The 15,611-nt window shown below is 44.5% G+C and overlaps 1 long non-coding RNA gene across 1 annotated transcript in view; it reads left to right on the top strand.

Annotated features, from left to right (window-relative positions):
• LOC146349983 (uncharacterized) overlaps positions 1–15,611 on the top strand; it is a 26,973-nt gene continuing 11,362 nt past the window's right edge. Inside the window, exons 1-2 of the long non-coding RNA XR_014789145.1 lie at positions 1–2,573; positions 6,989–7,084. This is a non-coding gene — a long non-coding RNA (uncharacterized LOC146349983). The remainder of the gene's footprint in view (positions 2,574–6,988; positions 7,085–15,611) is intronic.

Below are 15,611 nucleotides of genomic sequence, written 5' to 3' on the forward strand. Positions count from 1 at the left end.
GACAAACTGGAGAGGGTTCAGAGGAGGGCAACAAAGATCATCAGGGGACTGGAAACAAAGCCCTCTGAAGAGAGACTGAAAGAACTGGGCATGTTTAGCCTTGAGAAGAGAAGACTGAGGGGAGATATGATAGCGCTCTTCAAGGACTTGAAAGGTTGTCACAGACAGGAAGGCCAGGATCTCTTCTTGATCATCCCAGAGTGCAGGACACGGAATAATGGGCTCAAGTTACAGGAAGCCAGATTCCGGCTGAACATCAGGAAAAACTTCCTGTTAGAACAATACGACAATGGAACCAATTACCTAGGGAAGTGGTGGGCTCTCCCACGCTGGAGGCGTTCAAGACGAGGCTGGACAGCCATGTGTCAGGGATGCTCTGACTTGGATTCCTGCATTGAGCAGGTGTTTGGACTCAGTGGCCTTGTAGGCCCCTTCCAATCCTACTATTCTATGATTCTATGAACATATGTGGAGGGCACCAGGTTGGGGGAGGCTGCATAAGTATTTAAGAACTCTGACTACTTTGAAGTTAAACAATTGGTGGGGCTGGGGGTGGGAGCAGCCAAAAAGCGGGCCTGTGATCCTAATTAAGCACTGCTCCAAGAATACTTTACACCATGAAACAGACAGAGCCCCAAACAGCTTAAGGCATCCTGGAAGAAGATGTGAGATTAGCCTTGCATAAGTATTCGCCCCACCCCCCTTACTTTTCCACATTTTGTTGTGTTACAACCTGGAATTAAAATGGATTTAACTGGCATTTTTATCATTTGATTTACACAACATACTTAACACTTTGAAGGTGCAAAATATTTTTACCGTGGCACAAAAGTTCAACAACAAAACTGGCATTTGTTGGTTGCATAAGTATTCACCCCTCTGAGTCAGTACTTTGTAGAAGCACCTTTGGCAACAATTACAGCTGTGAATCTTTGGGAGTAAGTCTCTGCCAGCTTTGTGCATCTGGATTCTGCAATTTTTGCCCATTCTTCTTGGCAAAATTGCTCAAGCTCTGTCAGGTTGGATGGAGACCATTAGTAAACAATTAGTAAACAACAATTTTAAGTCCAGCCACAGATTCTCAATCAGATTGAGGTATGGGCTTTGACTGGGCCATTCTAAGACATTCAAGTTCTTGTTTTTAAACCACTCCAGTGTAACTTTGGCTGTGTGTTTAGGGCCATTATCCTGCTGGAAGGTGAACCTCCACCCCAGGGCCAGGCCCCTTGCGGACTGAAACAGATTTTCCCCTAGAATTGCCCTGTATTTGGCTCCATCCATCCTTCCCTCAATCCTGACAAGTTTCCCAGTCCCTGCCGATGAAAAGCATCCCCACAACATGATGCCACCATCACCATGCTTCACCGTGGGGATGGTGTTCCCAGGGTGATGAGCACTGTCGGCTTTGCACCACACATCGTGTTTTGCGGTAAGGCCAAAAAGATCAACTTTGGTCACATCAGACCAGAGAACCTTTTCCCATATGTTTGCTGTGTCTCCTATATGCCTTTTGGCAAAATCCAAACGGGATTTGATATGGGTTTTTCCCCCCAGCAATGGCTTTCTCTTTGCCACTCTTCCATAAAGCCCAGCTTTGTGGAGCATCCGGGTGATAGTTGTCCCATGGACGGTTTCTCCCATCTCAGCTGTCGACCCCTCCAGCTCCTTCAGAGTTGCCATTGGCCTCTTGGTTGCTTCTCTGACTAATGCCCTCCTTACCCGGTCACTGAGTTTTGGTGGATGGCCTTCTCTAGGCAGAGTCGCAGTTGTGCCATATTCTTTCTATTTTGTAATAATGGATTTACCGGTCCTCTAGGTAATGTTCATGGTTTGGGATTTTTTTTTTAACCCCCCACCCAGAATAGTGCTTCTCCAAAACTTTATCCTGGACTTGTTTTGATAGCTTCTTGGTCTTCATGATGCTGTTTGTATAGATATGCTCTCCAACAAACTCTGGGGCTTTCCAGAAACAGGTGTATTCAATCTGAGATCATGTGACATGTGAGTTGCACACAGGTGGACTCCATTCAACTAATGTGACTTCTGAAGGCAGTTGGTTGCACCAGAGCTTATTTAGGGGTGGCACAGCAAAGGGGGTGAATACTTATGCAATCCAGACTTTTCAGTTTTTTATTTGTAAATCATTTTGTACAATATGTAGGTTCCCCCTGCCCCACTTAGACATTATGGACTATTTTATGTATATCAATATCAGTGACAAGAAATCCTAATTAAATCCATTTTAATTCCAGGTTGTAACACAACAAAATGTAGAAAAGTCAAAGGGGGGGTGAATGCTTATGCAAGACACTGTAATTAGCCCTGAGCTCAGCAGTCTCTGGGCTCCATCACACAGGCAGAGAATTCCGCATCAGTGCTGGTTCTTTCTTTCCCCATCCGGTATCTTTGCAGAACTGGGTCATTCTCTTTAGATGGCTGTCCCCGTGGTGTTATTATTTTTCGTTTGTTTCCTTCTCACAGGTGATGACGCTCGGGGTGTAGTGATAATTCCTCCCTGGTTCCTGCCCGTTTCCCTCCCCTTGCACTTTACTGGTGGATGGGGCTGACACGCTGTAAGTCTGCAACCCTCAGCACACTTATTTGGGAGGAAGCCCCATTGAACTTAATGGGGTGCTCTGAATCAACGGAGGACGATGATTCTGAGCTTCCGGGGACGGGATCACATCTGTCTCCCTTCGTTGCAGGGAGGCATTTTACCCTCTTCTCCCTCCAATCAAGAAATGTGCTCAAGCATTTACATGTCAGACACGTGGTTTGAGAGCAATGCACTTCTTTGGTGCATTCTGGTGCTGCTGTTGCCTAGCGGGCTGCACTGCAGCCAGGATTTCGGCAGTTTGCCAGGGGGGTCGCCTTGAAGCAAAGGGGAAAATCACTGGCGGGGGGGAGGGTTGGGTTCCTTCCTCAGCAAGACTTGAGCGGAGGCAGGAGTCGCCCTCAAACTGTGCACCCTCTTGCAATGAAGGGAGAGAGCACAAGCCCTTGCGCCTGTCAAATCTGCTTGGTCTCCTTCTGTGCAACCCCGCTCAGGATCTCCTGAGTGCAACACGCCCCACAGCCCCATCTCAATGCCTTCATCATCCTGACGGCGCCCCTAACAACTGAAAATAAACACCCACAGCCGGTTTCTTCCGCTACTGGAGAATTTCCTGGTGAGGTCATGGCGCTCCTCTTCCATGGGCTGGAAAAAATACCACATTTTTTCCATTTGGGAAAAACACGGGATAGGCTGGAGGAAATGGCAGGAGACACCCTGGAGGGTAATGACATCATCTAAAGAGCCCACTAACTTCTGTGATAGAGCCATCTCAAAAGCAGGATAAAACTCCATGTGAAGAAGCAAAGCCTTCTGCACTACACTATAGAGGGAATTTCTTCAACATTTATTCCTCTCCTCCCACAGTACCCCTTCTCCTCCCATAGGCACAGAAATTGAAATCCTAATACTACAGTAATTTATTTTAAATGTTGTGAGCTGCTTCCCCTTAGCACTGTAATACTAAATTCAGGGATAATCTTGTTGTTCAGTCGTTCAGTCGTGTCCGACTCTTTGTTACCCCATGGACCATAGCACGCCAGGCCTTCCTGTCCTGCGCTCTCTCCCGGAGTGTGCTCAAGTTCATATTCATTGCATCCGTGATGCTATCTAGCCATCTCATCCTCTGCCGTCCCCTTCTCCTTTTGCCTTCAGTCTTTCCCAGCATCAGGGTCTTTTCCAGGGAGTTTTCTCTTCGCATTAGGTGGCCAAAATATTGGAGCTTCAGCTTCATTATCTGTCCTTCCAATGAGCACTCAGGGTTGATTTCCTTTAGGATGGACTGATTGGACCTCCTTGCAGTCCAGGGGACTCGTAAGAGTCTTCTCCAGCACCACAGTTCGAAAGCATCAATTCTTCGGCGCTCAGCCTTCCTTATAGTCCAGCTCTCACAGCCATACATTACTACTGGGAAAACCATAGCTTTGATTAGATGGACCTTTGTCGGCAAGGTGATGTCTCTGCTTCTTACTATGCTGTCTAGGTTGGCCATAGCTTTCCTCCCAAGGAGCAAGCGTCTTTTAATTTCATGGCTACAGTCACCGTCTGCGGTGATCTTGGAGCCCAAGAAAGTAAAATCTGTCACTGCTTCCATTTCTTCCCCTTCTATATGCCAGGAAGTGATGGGGCCAGATGCCATGATCTTAGTTTTTTTAATGTTGAGTTTCAAACCAGCTTTTGCACTCTCCTCTTTCACCCTCAACAAGAGGCTCTTGAGATCCTCTTCGCTTTCTGCCATTAGGGTGGTATCGTCTGCATATCGGAGGTTGTTGATAATTCTCCCGGCAATCTTAATTCCGACCTCTGATTCATCCAACCCAGCATTTCTCATGATGTACTCTGCATATAAGTTAAATAAGCAGGGTGACAATATGCAGCCTTGTCGTACTCCTTTCCCAATTTTGAACCAATCGGTTGTTCCATGTCTGGTTCTTACTGTTGCTTCTTGACCCTCGTACAGGTTTCTCAGGAGACAGGTAAGGTGGTCTGGTATTCCCATCACTTTCAGAATTTGCCACAGTTTGTTGTGATCCACACAATCAAAGGCTTTAGCGTAGTCAATGAAGCAGAAATAGACGTTTTTCTGGAATTCTCTTGCTTTCTCCATGATGCAGCGAATGTTGGCGATTTGATCTCTAGTTCCTCTGCCTCTTCGAAACCCAGCTTGTACTTCCGGTAGTTCTCGGTTCGCATACTGCTGAAGCCTAGCTTGTAGGATTTTGAGCATCACCTTGCTGGCATGTGAAATGAGCGCAATGGTGCGGTAGTTTGAACACTCTTTGGCGTTGCCCTTCTTTGGAATTGGAATGTAAACTGACCTTTTCCAGTCTTGCGGCCATTGTTGAGTGTTCCAGATTTGTTGGCATATTGAATGCAGCACTTTAACAGCATCATCTTTTAGGATTTTAAATAGCTCGGCTGGAATACTGTCATCTCCGCTAGCTTTGTTGTTAGTAATGCTTCCTAAGGCCCACTTGACTTCACTCTCGAGGATGTCCGGCTCAAGTTCAGTGAGCGCACTATCATGGCTATCAGGGACATTCAGATCTTTCCTGTATAGTTCTTCTGTGTATTCTTGCCACCTCTTCTTAATCTCATCTGCTTCTGTTAGGTCCCTGCCTTCTTTGTCCTTTATCATGCCCATCTTTGCACAAAACGTTCCCTTGAGATCTCCAATTTTCTTGAAGAGATCTCTAGTCTTTCCCATTCTGTTGTTTTCCTCGATTTCTTTGCATTGTTCATTTAAGAAGGCCTTCTTGTCTCTCCTTGCTATTCTCTGGAACTCTGCATTCAGTTGGGTATATCTTCCCCTTTCTCCCTTGCTTTTCGCTTCCCTTCTTTCCTCAGCTACTTGTAAAGCCTCATCAGACAGCCACTTTGCTTTCTTGCATTTCTTTTTCTTTGGGATGGATTTCGTTGCTGCCTCCTGAACAATGTTACGGACCTCCGTCCATAGTTCCTCAGGCACTCTGTCTATCAGGTCTAATCCCTGAAATCTATTCCTCACCTCCACTGTATATTCATCAGGGATATGATTTAGGTCATACCTGAAAGGTTTAGTGGTTTTCCCGACGTTCTTCAATTTAAAGGGATAATCTAGATGTATATTTATAGAATCTGGTTCTATAAGTAACAGTTTCTCTGTGTTTGTATAAAGTTAGCTATCTGAGCAGATTTTCCCAAAGCTTTCTTGTCTTCAGACTGCAAAAGAGATGTGAAAGGAAGTAAAACGCACTTCTTACTAAAATCAACAGGAAACCCTCATGCATCTGGTAACAGAGGATGTGGTAGTAAATTATTCAAACTCAAGTATAACACTGCATGCTACCTGATAGCCTCTCCCCTCTGAAATATTGGCCAAAGAGGAACTGCAATGAGCAATGCATTTTTTTCCCCTAAAAGAATGTTCCCATGTGGTGCTGGAGAAAGAAAAGAGAGGAAGGAACTTACCCTAACCCTACCCTCTGCTCTGGAATGTTGATAGTCCTGCGAAGGATCCAGAAACTGTAGGAAGCCATGATTATCGATCAAGAGAGGCCACACGTGTAACAATTCCGTGTTTAAAAGAACACCTCTCTCAAGTTTAAATCAGCATTGTAGGCAAAAAGGTAATTGTGTGTATGGTCAGATTTCACTCAGTGCAGGCCAATCTGCTACTAAATATACATGGGAAAACTGACAGGGCACAGCCAAAGATGATCTGAGACATTTTTGTGCCTGTGCAGATGATTCAAATGGTGTCCCTATGGTGGTAAACATAAAAAATAAATTAAAAGAATCAACTAAATTAAATATTTTTTGCTGCCTTTTACCTCAAAATCTGCATCTGAACAGGGCCACTTGGCTGTTTGAAGGAGTGCTGTGGGTGTGGGTGTGACCTGGTTTGCATGACACAACAGCCCATCTAGGGTTTATTTGCCCTCAAGGAGCCGCAGTGGATGCCGGCCACCATTATATGAATATTCAACCCCTGACCAGGGGTTTGGGGGGGTTATTCGAGGGTTTAACAACCCTTGCATAACCCATGGTCTGCTGTAGGGTTATGTGATAGTTGTTTAACCCTCAAATAACCCCCGTCGGCCAGGTTCACACAACGCAACAACCCCTGGTTGAGTGTTGCATATTCGTAATGGCAGCCAGCACACACTGCAGCTCCTTGAAGGTAAGTTAATCTTCGATGGGCTGTTGTGTTGTGCGAATGGGCAGTGTGTGTGTGTGTGTGTGAGAGAGAGAGAGAGAGAGAGAGGCCCTCTTCAGACATTACAAATCATAGGGCTGAGAAATAGCACTGCCACTAGGCTCAGGAGCTACAGAGTTCAGTACAAGGATGAGCCATATTGCGCAGTATTTGCCCTAGCATTATCTAAAGATTTAACTTCACCCCTGCCTGACAGATCTGAAGGACTTCTCTCATTCCTACTGCTTCACCTACAGATTTCGGGGTACTCCACAAATGGAATCCGATTATGGAGTGGAATTTCTTTGACAGGCTAGGATGAATACTGCAGCCTTTCTTGCCATCTTTCACAAGTAAGAGCAAACTGATGGGGCTTCTGCTTTCATGCTCTGTGCAGTTGCATAGGATATTTTGTTTGATGTCTGAAAGTGATTTTTGTATTTGAATTAACCATGCAGGCTCTAAAATATTAACAAATAATCTCTCTGCTTCTTTCAGGATTTAGTTTACAGAATTTTGCAAGGTGTAATGGAAAGGATATATTGTTTTTGTCCCTTTATTACTAATATTTTTCTCTGATTTCTCCTTTTATCTTGCCCTTAAGATCTTGTGAAAAGCATAATAGAACATTTAGGAGAACTGTGCCAGCATGAGGATCAGAGGGGAATGGAATGGGTACATTTTACTGGGCTACAAGATGATTATCTCCAGGGAGAAAATGAAGCTAAATTGTAGAGCATCCTTGATGATGTTTATACAAACTGATTTCACTATATCTATGCATCTATATGAGATAACCAGAGATTGTGTGAGATCTGCTGGAACCAATCAGAAGCAATATTAGAAAAGAACAAAACCAGCAGCATCCTGAACAGTGAGCTGCAGGCACAGGCTCTCCTAGAGAAATGTGTGTGTCTGGGGGGGGGGGGGGGGAGAGAGAGAGAGAGGTTATACAGCATGTTGTATTCAAGCACAATTAATTAACTGTGCGTTCTTCACTTATGAACAATCCAGGCTCCACCTTCTACCCGCTGCAGGCCTGTGTTAGGAACCTTACTTCCAGGGAGCTCTGTGTGTGTGTGTGTGTGTGTGTGTGTGTGTGTATACACACACACACACCCTTGTAAATAAATCAGTTAAGTTACAAATATCTGTGTGGAACCTGAATGCAATAGACAAAGTTCGACAACCCATACAGGAAACTCTAGGATAGTCTTCCCCACCCTGGTGTCCTCCAGGTATTTTGGACTACAGCTCCTAGCATTTTTGGCCACTGGCCATGCTGGCTAGGACTGATGGGTCTTCTGGTCCAAAATCTGGAGGGCACCAGGCAGGGGAAGGCTGCTGTAGGACTTGCCCTCTGAAAGACCGAGATGAGTGTGTGCCCCTTTGTAATATGAGGGGGGATACACATGACCCACCTCTTGCATTCATTGAATGTATGAAGGGGCAGGGGCAACCATGCTCCCCCACCATGGAAATAGTATGCACATGGTGCCACTTCACATATGCCCTGACTAGTTCAGTGGACAATAAGATGCTGCTGTGCTGATCTGAAGGTACACACCTGCCCCTTAAGTCATATCCCTGGCGTAGAGTCTTCCTACATTTTAGCTCTAGATCCAGGAGTTGGCCTACAACTCCCATCAGCCCTAGCCAGGATAGCCAATGGTGAGGGTTCATGGGAGTTGTAGGCCAAAATTATCCAAAAGGGCCACAAGTTGCCCACTCCTGCTCTAGAAGTTTCCAAGATGTCACATTGCACAAGGACAGATCCTGTATGCGTACCTGTAAAGTAGAAATAAGAGTTCTATCATCATATGCGCACCACAATTTTTATTTGGATAAAAAAAAAACACTGTGGCTGACCCTGAAGGCAGTTCCTCAAAAGAGTTGCCAGTTACATTAATATCTGTCAGCCAATCCTGGCCCATCTCTAGGAGACATCCACAGAAGAAGGAGGTAAAAGGAAAACACAGAATAATTTCTATGCTGTTTTTCCTTTCTGGTCTCTGGAGGAAAAGGGGGTGGTGGTGAGAAATGTGACCTATAGGAACTCCAGTTCAGATTCCAAGAAGAGCATGGTGACTTGTAGAAAGAACTGTACTGTATAGATAAGATCAGAATTAAAGAGTTTTGATATACAACTGCACTTGACTCATGCAAGGACACATGGCTTAAACATGAATAATATTTTAAATAACCTTTCTTGGTGGTATTTGTGAATTTCTTATTTATCCACATTAATTTTTACATTTAAATTCTCAGTCTCTGGGTGTGGGTGAATTCAGTATTTGGTTCTTTCCCTGTAACAATCAGCACTAACTCCCAGGAGAGTACACTTGAAATCCCCTCATAGATAGTTGAAATACCATTTCTGTGAGACAATAGTCAGTTTCCATCATGGAAACTGACCTGCTTGTATCAGAGTATACAACTAAAACAGGTTCTCTCCTTGTGGAAAACAAAGAATCCCAGCATTTCATTTTAGCTACTAATTCTAAGGTGTGTTGAAACAGAACAATGGTGGGTGTAGAATAAATTTGGCTAGGCAAGGCTTATAGATTCAAAAGTCAGTTTATTTAACCATAGACACTGAGGTAATGGAGCAGAAAAAGGACCAAGAGGCAGAAGCAGGACATGCTGAGAATGGCTGAGAAAGGACACAGGAATTACATAAAGTGTGAGTCAGCAAGAAGTTATTCTCAAGGAACAGAGGCTAAATGAAAGCTTGGGAAGTGAGTGGAAATTCAGTCAGCTCCATGAATCAGCAGAAAAATACTGAAATAGTATCCATGCTCTCATCTGTTCTGCTGGAGGAATAACCTCATTCCATCAAAATCCAAGAGCTAATTCTTACAAAACCTTTTATATTCAGGTACAAATTCACAGGTGCAACATTTGCACAAATAGTATGCTGGATAGTAAAGCCATAGACATGTGGAAATATACAGGAACAACAAGCAGAAAAGATCTTGCATGTATGTATTTCAGAGTGAAATGTGATCTCTAAACATGCATACTATCATGTTTGACAAGCTACGTGTGCAGTTTGTATTTGGGATCTGTACCAAAGTAGGAAAGATGACAAGAAGCAGACATAATTGATATGTCCAAATGAGATCAGGAGACTTTTATGATGCTGTGTGCCTGTACAAATGACCATCTTGGCATGTGGCTTAAGGGGAAAGGCCTAACACATGCAATTCCGGCCATGTCATCCTACAGAAAGGTGGTCAGATACATCTGGTGCGTAGGATTGTTTCAATGCACAAGTATAATTACTCATAGTGGCACACCAAAAGCCAACTCAAACTAAATTCTGCATGTGGCTTCAGCCCTCTTGACACAAAATCATGCAGCTAAAACTCCACTGGCTGGGGAGACACCATGCAACATGGTGGCCCCATATCCACCATGCACGTAACAGTAGTCATGAGAACAGGGCAAACGATTCATGTCTGTATTCTCTACTCTTACACCATCAAAAATATGCCTGATATTATAGGAAGCACTTGAATACATGCATACATACACAGCTTTCCTTCTCCCTCCACTCCCACCCAGAGGTACACATATACACACACACGTTTGCCCTCCCCAATCTCAGCATGTGGAGATGGGGAGATTTAAATCTCCCCACCCTGTGCACTGAAATCATATTGTGCCTCTCCCCTGCCTCATCAGCTGGACCTGGCAGAAGTGCACAAATTAAGTGGGGAGAGTAGCCCATAGGTCAAACTCTCTCTGCCTGGTGGTTTCTCCATTAAATTGTGCTCCCACCAGCTCACCAAACAGCATGATTTAAATGGTGAAGATGGTGTGTGGGGATGACTCTCCTCATGCGCCATCCTTTCCAGCAACATAGCAGCAAAATTGGGGGGGGGGGCGGGATTTGGTGACAGGGGTGACTTGTGCTCCCAGAAAATGTTGCTCTGAAGTCCTCTGAGGGGCACATATGGCCCCTAGGCCATGGGTTGCCCATATGTTCTCTAACACATGTGCTCTAGATGCATGTATGCATACATGTAAACGTACTCCACAATTTATGTGTCTGCTGAAGAAACACCAGTGTAACATTAGTGTATAAAAAACAATCGTATCTGAAGGATGAAATGTGGAACTGCCTTAAAGATAGTTCTTGTGTAGGAAATACCTTTTTTTTACTGTGCCTGAGGGCTGATTCAGAAGATGAGTATTTTTCTAAATTCCAGGTTTGATACCACTCTTTTGTTGTTTTCATTTAACCGAATAGTTCTGATTTGGGCGATTATCCTTGTAAATCAATCTTCCCCAACCTGGTGCCCTCCAAATGTGTTGAACTACAACTCCCATAATCCCACAACCAGTCATTGGCTGTGCTTGCTGGGAATGATGGGAGCTGTAGTCCAACATACCTGGAGGGTACAAAAGTTGGGGAAGTCTGCCTTAACCACAGGGTTGCATTTTATTTATCTGAAATTTTAGTTTAGTTTACTTCTTACTTATGTAAGAACTTTGTCTAGTTGAGGTATGCCAGGCCCTGTCATTGCTGGCCTTCAAGAGCGCCCTAAAGACCCATTTGTTCATTACTCCTTTTCCTTAAATAACAATTTTTACTGGAGTGCTGTATGTGTGGTGGTGTTTTAATGTTAAGTATTTCCCTGGGCTGTGTTTCCATGACAACGGAAGGAGAAGCTAATGGAGGGGTACTGGATTTTTTTTTAAAGCAATCGGCTTTGCTGTGAGCGGGGCTCCACAAGCAGATTCTCCAGACCAGTAAAAATCGCTTCACAGAACATAATTCCTGGCTGGGGTGAATGTCATCTAACTGGCAGGCGCTGCTCAACCAATAAGAGAGGTTTCCCTGCTCCCCGCCCTTTGCCCTGAAAGTCCAGATGAACCTGCATTTCAGGAGCAAGCCTCATTGAGCACAATGGGAGTTACTTCTGAGGAGACACTAATGGGTTTGGAGAGAACCTGACTTAAGGAAAAGAATCAGACTATAAGTGGTCTCGGGAAATGCGGTTTTCCGGGGTGGCTACTGGGTGGCCACGACGTCATATATCCCTAATGACTTCCAAGCACAGCTGGCACAGAGTAAATCGCTGGTGGAAACACACACACACACACACACACACACCGGTGTCAGTGTTCTTACTGGGTTGATACCATTTGGTAGTGTTATTGCTGGTCCTTATTATCTATTAATGTAATTGTGTTTTATGGTTTTAAATATATTGTTGAATATACATTCTAATTTAAATGTGGCAGACCCCATTGGGAATGTTGTAGCCTTAGAGATGGCCTACAAATATCTTGAATAAATTTTAGACAAAGAATAAATGAATATCTCAGTCTTTCATAGGCTGTGAATAATCAGGCCATATCTTTCTGTGACAGAATATTGTAGCACAGGACACAGAATGTTCTGCAGATGTAGTCATTTAGGTATTGCATCAATTTCAGTGCAAAACTGGAACATTCAAAATACCTCCTTGTTCTAGAAAGGCATTTATGCTGGCTTGCTGTCTAATCTTTCCTCCTGAGCATTCAGTTCAAAAAAAGATTTCCGTTAGGCCAAGAGAGAACATGCTTTGTTTTACTGTGTGTCTAATTTGAAACTTGTAACTAATGCAATTAAGGTCTTGTATGGACAGAACCATTTTTTAAGGGATGTACGAAATGTACTTACCTTTCTGCGGATTATGTTTATGGTGTGAGGGGAGGCGTTCCGTCCCTCCCCTCGGAATCCTCGATGGGGGGGGAGGCGCTCCGTTCCTCCCCCCCGGAATCCTCGATGGCCGGCTGTGCTCCGCGGTGGCTCCATGGAGCAGCCGGCCAGGCCCAGGCCAGAGCCACCCACAGCCGGATTTCTGGCCGCAGAGGGCTCTGGGTAAAAAACAAAACAAAACCGTGTACGCAAATGGTGGCAGCTACGGCCGCCGCCATTTGCATTCCTTATTTTTGGCTGTCTTAGTCTGCGTAAATATTTACATAGACTATTACGGCGAAAATAAAGGGGAATGCAAATAGCGCCCACTACGCTATTTGCATCCCCCTTTATTTTCACCGTAATAGTCTATGAAAATATTTACGTAGACTTAAGACGGCCAAAAATAAGGAATGCAAATGGCGGCGGCCGTAGCTGCCACCATTTGCGTACACGGTTTGTTTGTTTTTAACCCAGCCATGATAGGCTACGTAAATCTTTATGTAGCCTATCACGACTCTGTAAAAAAAAAAAAAACACCTCCAGACTGCAAATGGCGGCGGCAGCCGGTCGGAAGACCAGCCGCCGCAGCTGCCGCCGCCCGGAACATCTGCCCCAGGTAAGTCTCGTCCCCGGGGGGGATCCGCGGGGGCGGGTGGTGGCAGGCCGTTCCGCCACAGATTTCGGGGGGCCGAATGCACTGGCATTCGGCCTCACTGAGATCCGTGGCAGAATTCTCTGACATCCCTACATTTTTTTAGGCAACAGGACTGGCTTGCCGTTAATGCCATGCTGCAATAGTTTATAGCAATATAAACTCAGTGCAGGAGGGGAGGTAGTCTTACTGTGTGTGTGAGGGTGGGGGTAGTGTAGTCTGTTCCTTCCTTGTTGGTGGTTAACCCTGGGACACGCATCATAGTGCAGGAAGCTAGCTGTGCACCTCCTTCATAGAATAACAGATCTTAAAATGGATCTTGACATACAGGGATTTTTAGATAGACAGACAGACAGACAGACAGACAGATAGATGATAGAAAAGATAGAAAGACTAACAACAGAATATTAAAATATATACGTAAGCAAAACATTTCAGCTTCCACCCACATCAGTAGCTGTGCTGTTAAATGGATATCAGGAGATGATAGATAGATAGATAGATAGATAGATAGATAGATAGATAGATAGATAGATAGATAGATAGATAGATAGGATATGTTTAAACTAATTAAAATATTTTAAAATCAGATTTTCCAAGAGTTTTTCAGAGAACTGGGTTATTACCCCTGTAATAGAGTCATTAATGCACACTGCAATGCACTTTGGCCATCAGGACAGAGTAAACGTGTTTAAAGTGCAAATATGATTACTTAAAATATAATTTGGGAATCATACTGCTTGGGAATATGAGACTATAAAAGACATAAGTCCTATTCTGTTTGGCCACTTAGTAGAACCTAAGGGCCTGTCTTTATGATAGGCTATCTCACTGAATCTCCTTCATTATGGTCTTGCTTTCCTCTCTTCCTCTCCTGACTTTCTCACACTTGCAGTTCCGCTTACTCGGTTTATCTCACTTATCCTAATCCATCATGGTTCCACAAGACTCCATTCAGAAAAGTCAATCAGGAAAACACAAGAGGCAGTGGGAGCAGCAACAACAAACTGGATGAATTAGAATGAATATGTGCATAAATGGATAATGTGCAAGATTTAAAGGGGGGGATTAAGAGATTTTGTGTTGATGCTGCAGGGTGCTTGTTGTTGTTGTTCAGTCGTTCAGTAGTGTCCGACTCTTCGTGACCCCATGGACCATAGCACGCCAGGCCTTCCTGTCCTGCGCCCTCTCCCAGAGCGTGCTCAAGTTCATATTCATTGCATCCGTGATGCTATCTAGCCATCTCATCCTCTGCCGTCCCCTTCTCCTTTTGCCTTCAGTCTTTCCCAGCATCAGGGTCTTTTCCAGGGAGTTTTCTCTTCGCATTAGGTGGCCAAAATATTGGAGCTTCAGCTTCATTATCTGTCCTTCCAATGAGCAGTCAGGGTTGATTTCCTTTAGGATGGACTGATTTAACCTCCTTGCAGTCCAGGGGACTCGTAAGAGTCTTCTCCAGCACCACAGTTCGAAAGCATCAATTCTTCAGCGCTCAGCCTTCCTTATAGTCCAGCTCTCACAGCCATACATTACTACTGGGAAAACCATAGCTTTGATTAGACGGACCTTTGTCGGCAAGGTGATGTCTCTGCTTCTTACTATGCTGTCTAGGTTGGCCATAGCTTTCCTCCCAAGGAGCAAGCGTCTTTTAATTTCATGGCTACAGTCACCGTCTGCGGTGATCTTGGAGCCCAAGAAAGTAAAACCTGTCACTGCTTCCATTTCTTCCCCTTCTATATGTCAGGAAGTGATAGGGCCAGATGACATGATCTTAGTTTTTTTAATGTTGAGTTTCAAACCAGCTTTTGCACTCTCCTCTTTCACCCTCAACAAGAGGCTCTTGAGATCCTCTTCGCTTTCTGCCATTAGGGTGGTATCGTCTGCATATCGGAGGTTGTTGATAATTCTCCCGGCAATCTTAATTCCGACCTCTGATTCATCCAACCCGGCATTTCTCATGATGTACTCTGCATATAAGTTAAATAAGCAGGGTGACAATATGCAGCCTTGTCGTACTCCTTTCCCAATTTTGAACCAATCGGTTGTTCCATGTCTGGTTCTTACTGTTGCATCTTGACCCTCGTACAGGTTTCTCAGGAGACAGGTAAGGTGGTCTGGTACTCCCATCACTTTAAGAATTTGCCAGAGTTTGTTGTGATCCACACAATCAAAGGCTTTAGTGTAGTCAATGAAGCAGAAATAGACGTTTTTCTGGAATTCTCTTGCTTTCTCCATGATGCAGCGAATGTTGGCGATTTGATCTCTAGTTCCTCTGCCTCTTCGAAACCCAGCTTGTACTTCCGGTAGTTCTCAGTTCGCATACTGCTGAAGCCTAGCTTGTAGGATTTTGAGCATCACCTTGCTGGCATGTGAAATGAGCGCAATGATGCGGTAGTTTGAACACTCTTTGGCGTTGCCCTTCTTTGGAATTGGAATGTAAACTGACCTTTTCCAGTCTTGTGGCCACTGGTGAGTGTTCCAGATTTGTTGGCATATTGAATGCAGCACTTTAACAGCATCATCTTTTAGGATTTTA

The sequence above is a fragment of the Heloderma suspectum genome, chromosome 3 (assembly GCF_057233095.1).
Source record: "Heloderma suspectum isolate Gila_16-S chromosome 3, 16-S_ref, whole genome shotgun sequence".
Taxonomy (NCBI): Eukaryota; Metazoa; Chordata; class Lepidosauria; order Squamata; family Helodermatidae; genus Heloderma; species Heloderma suspectum.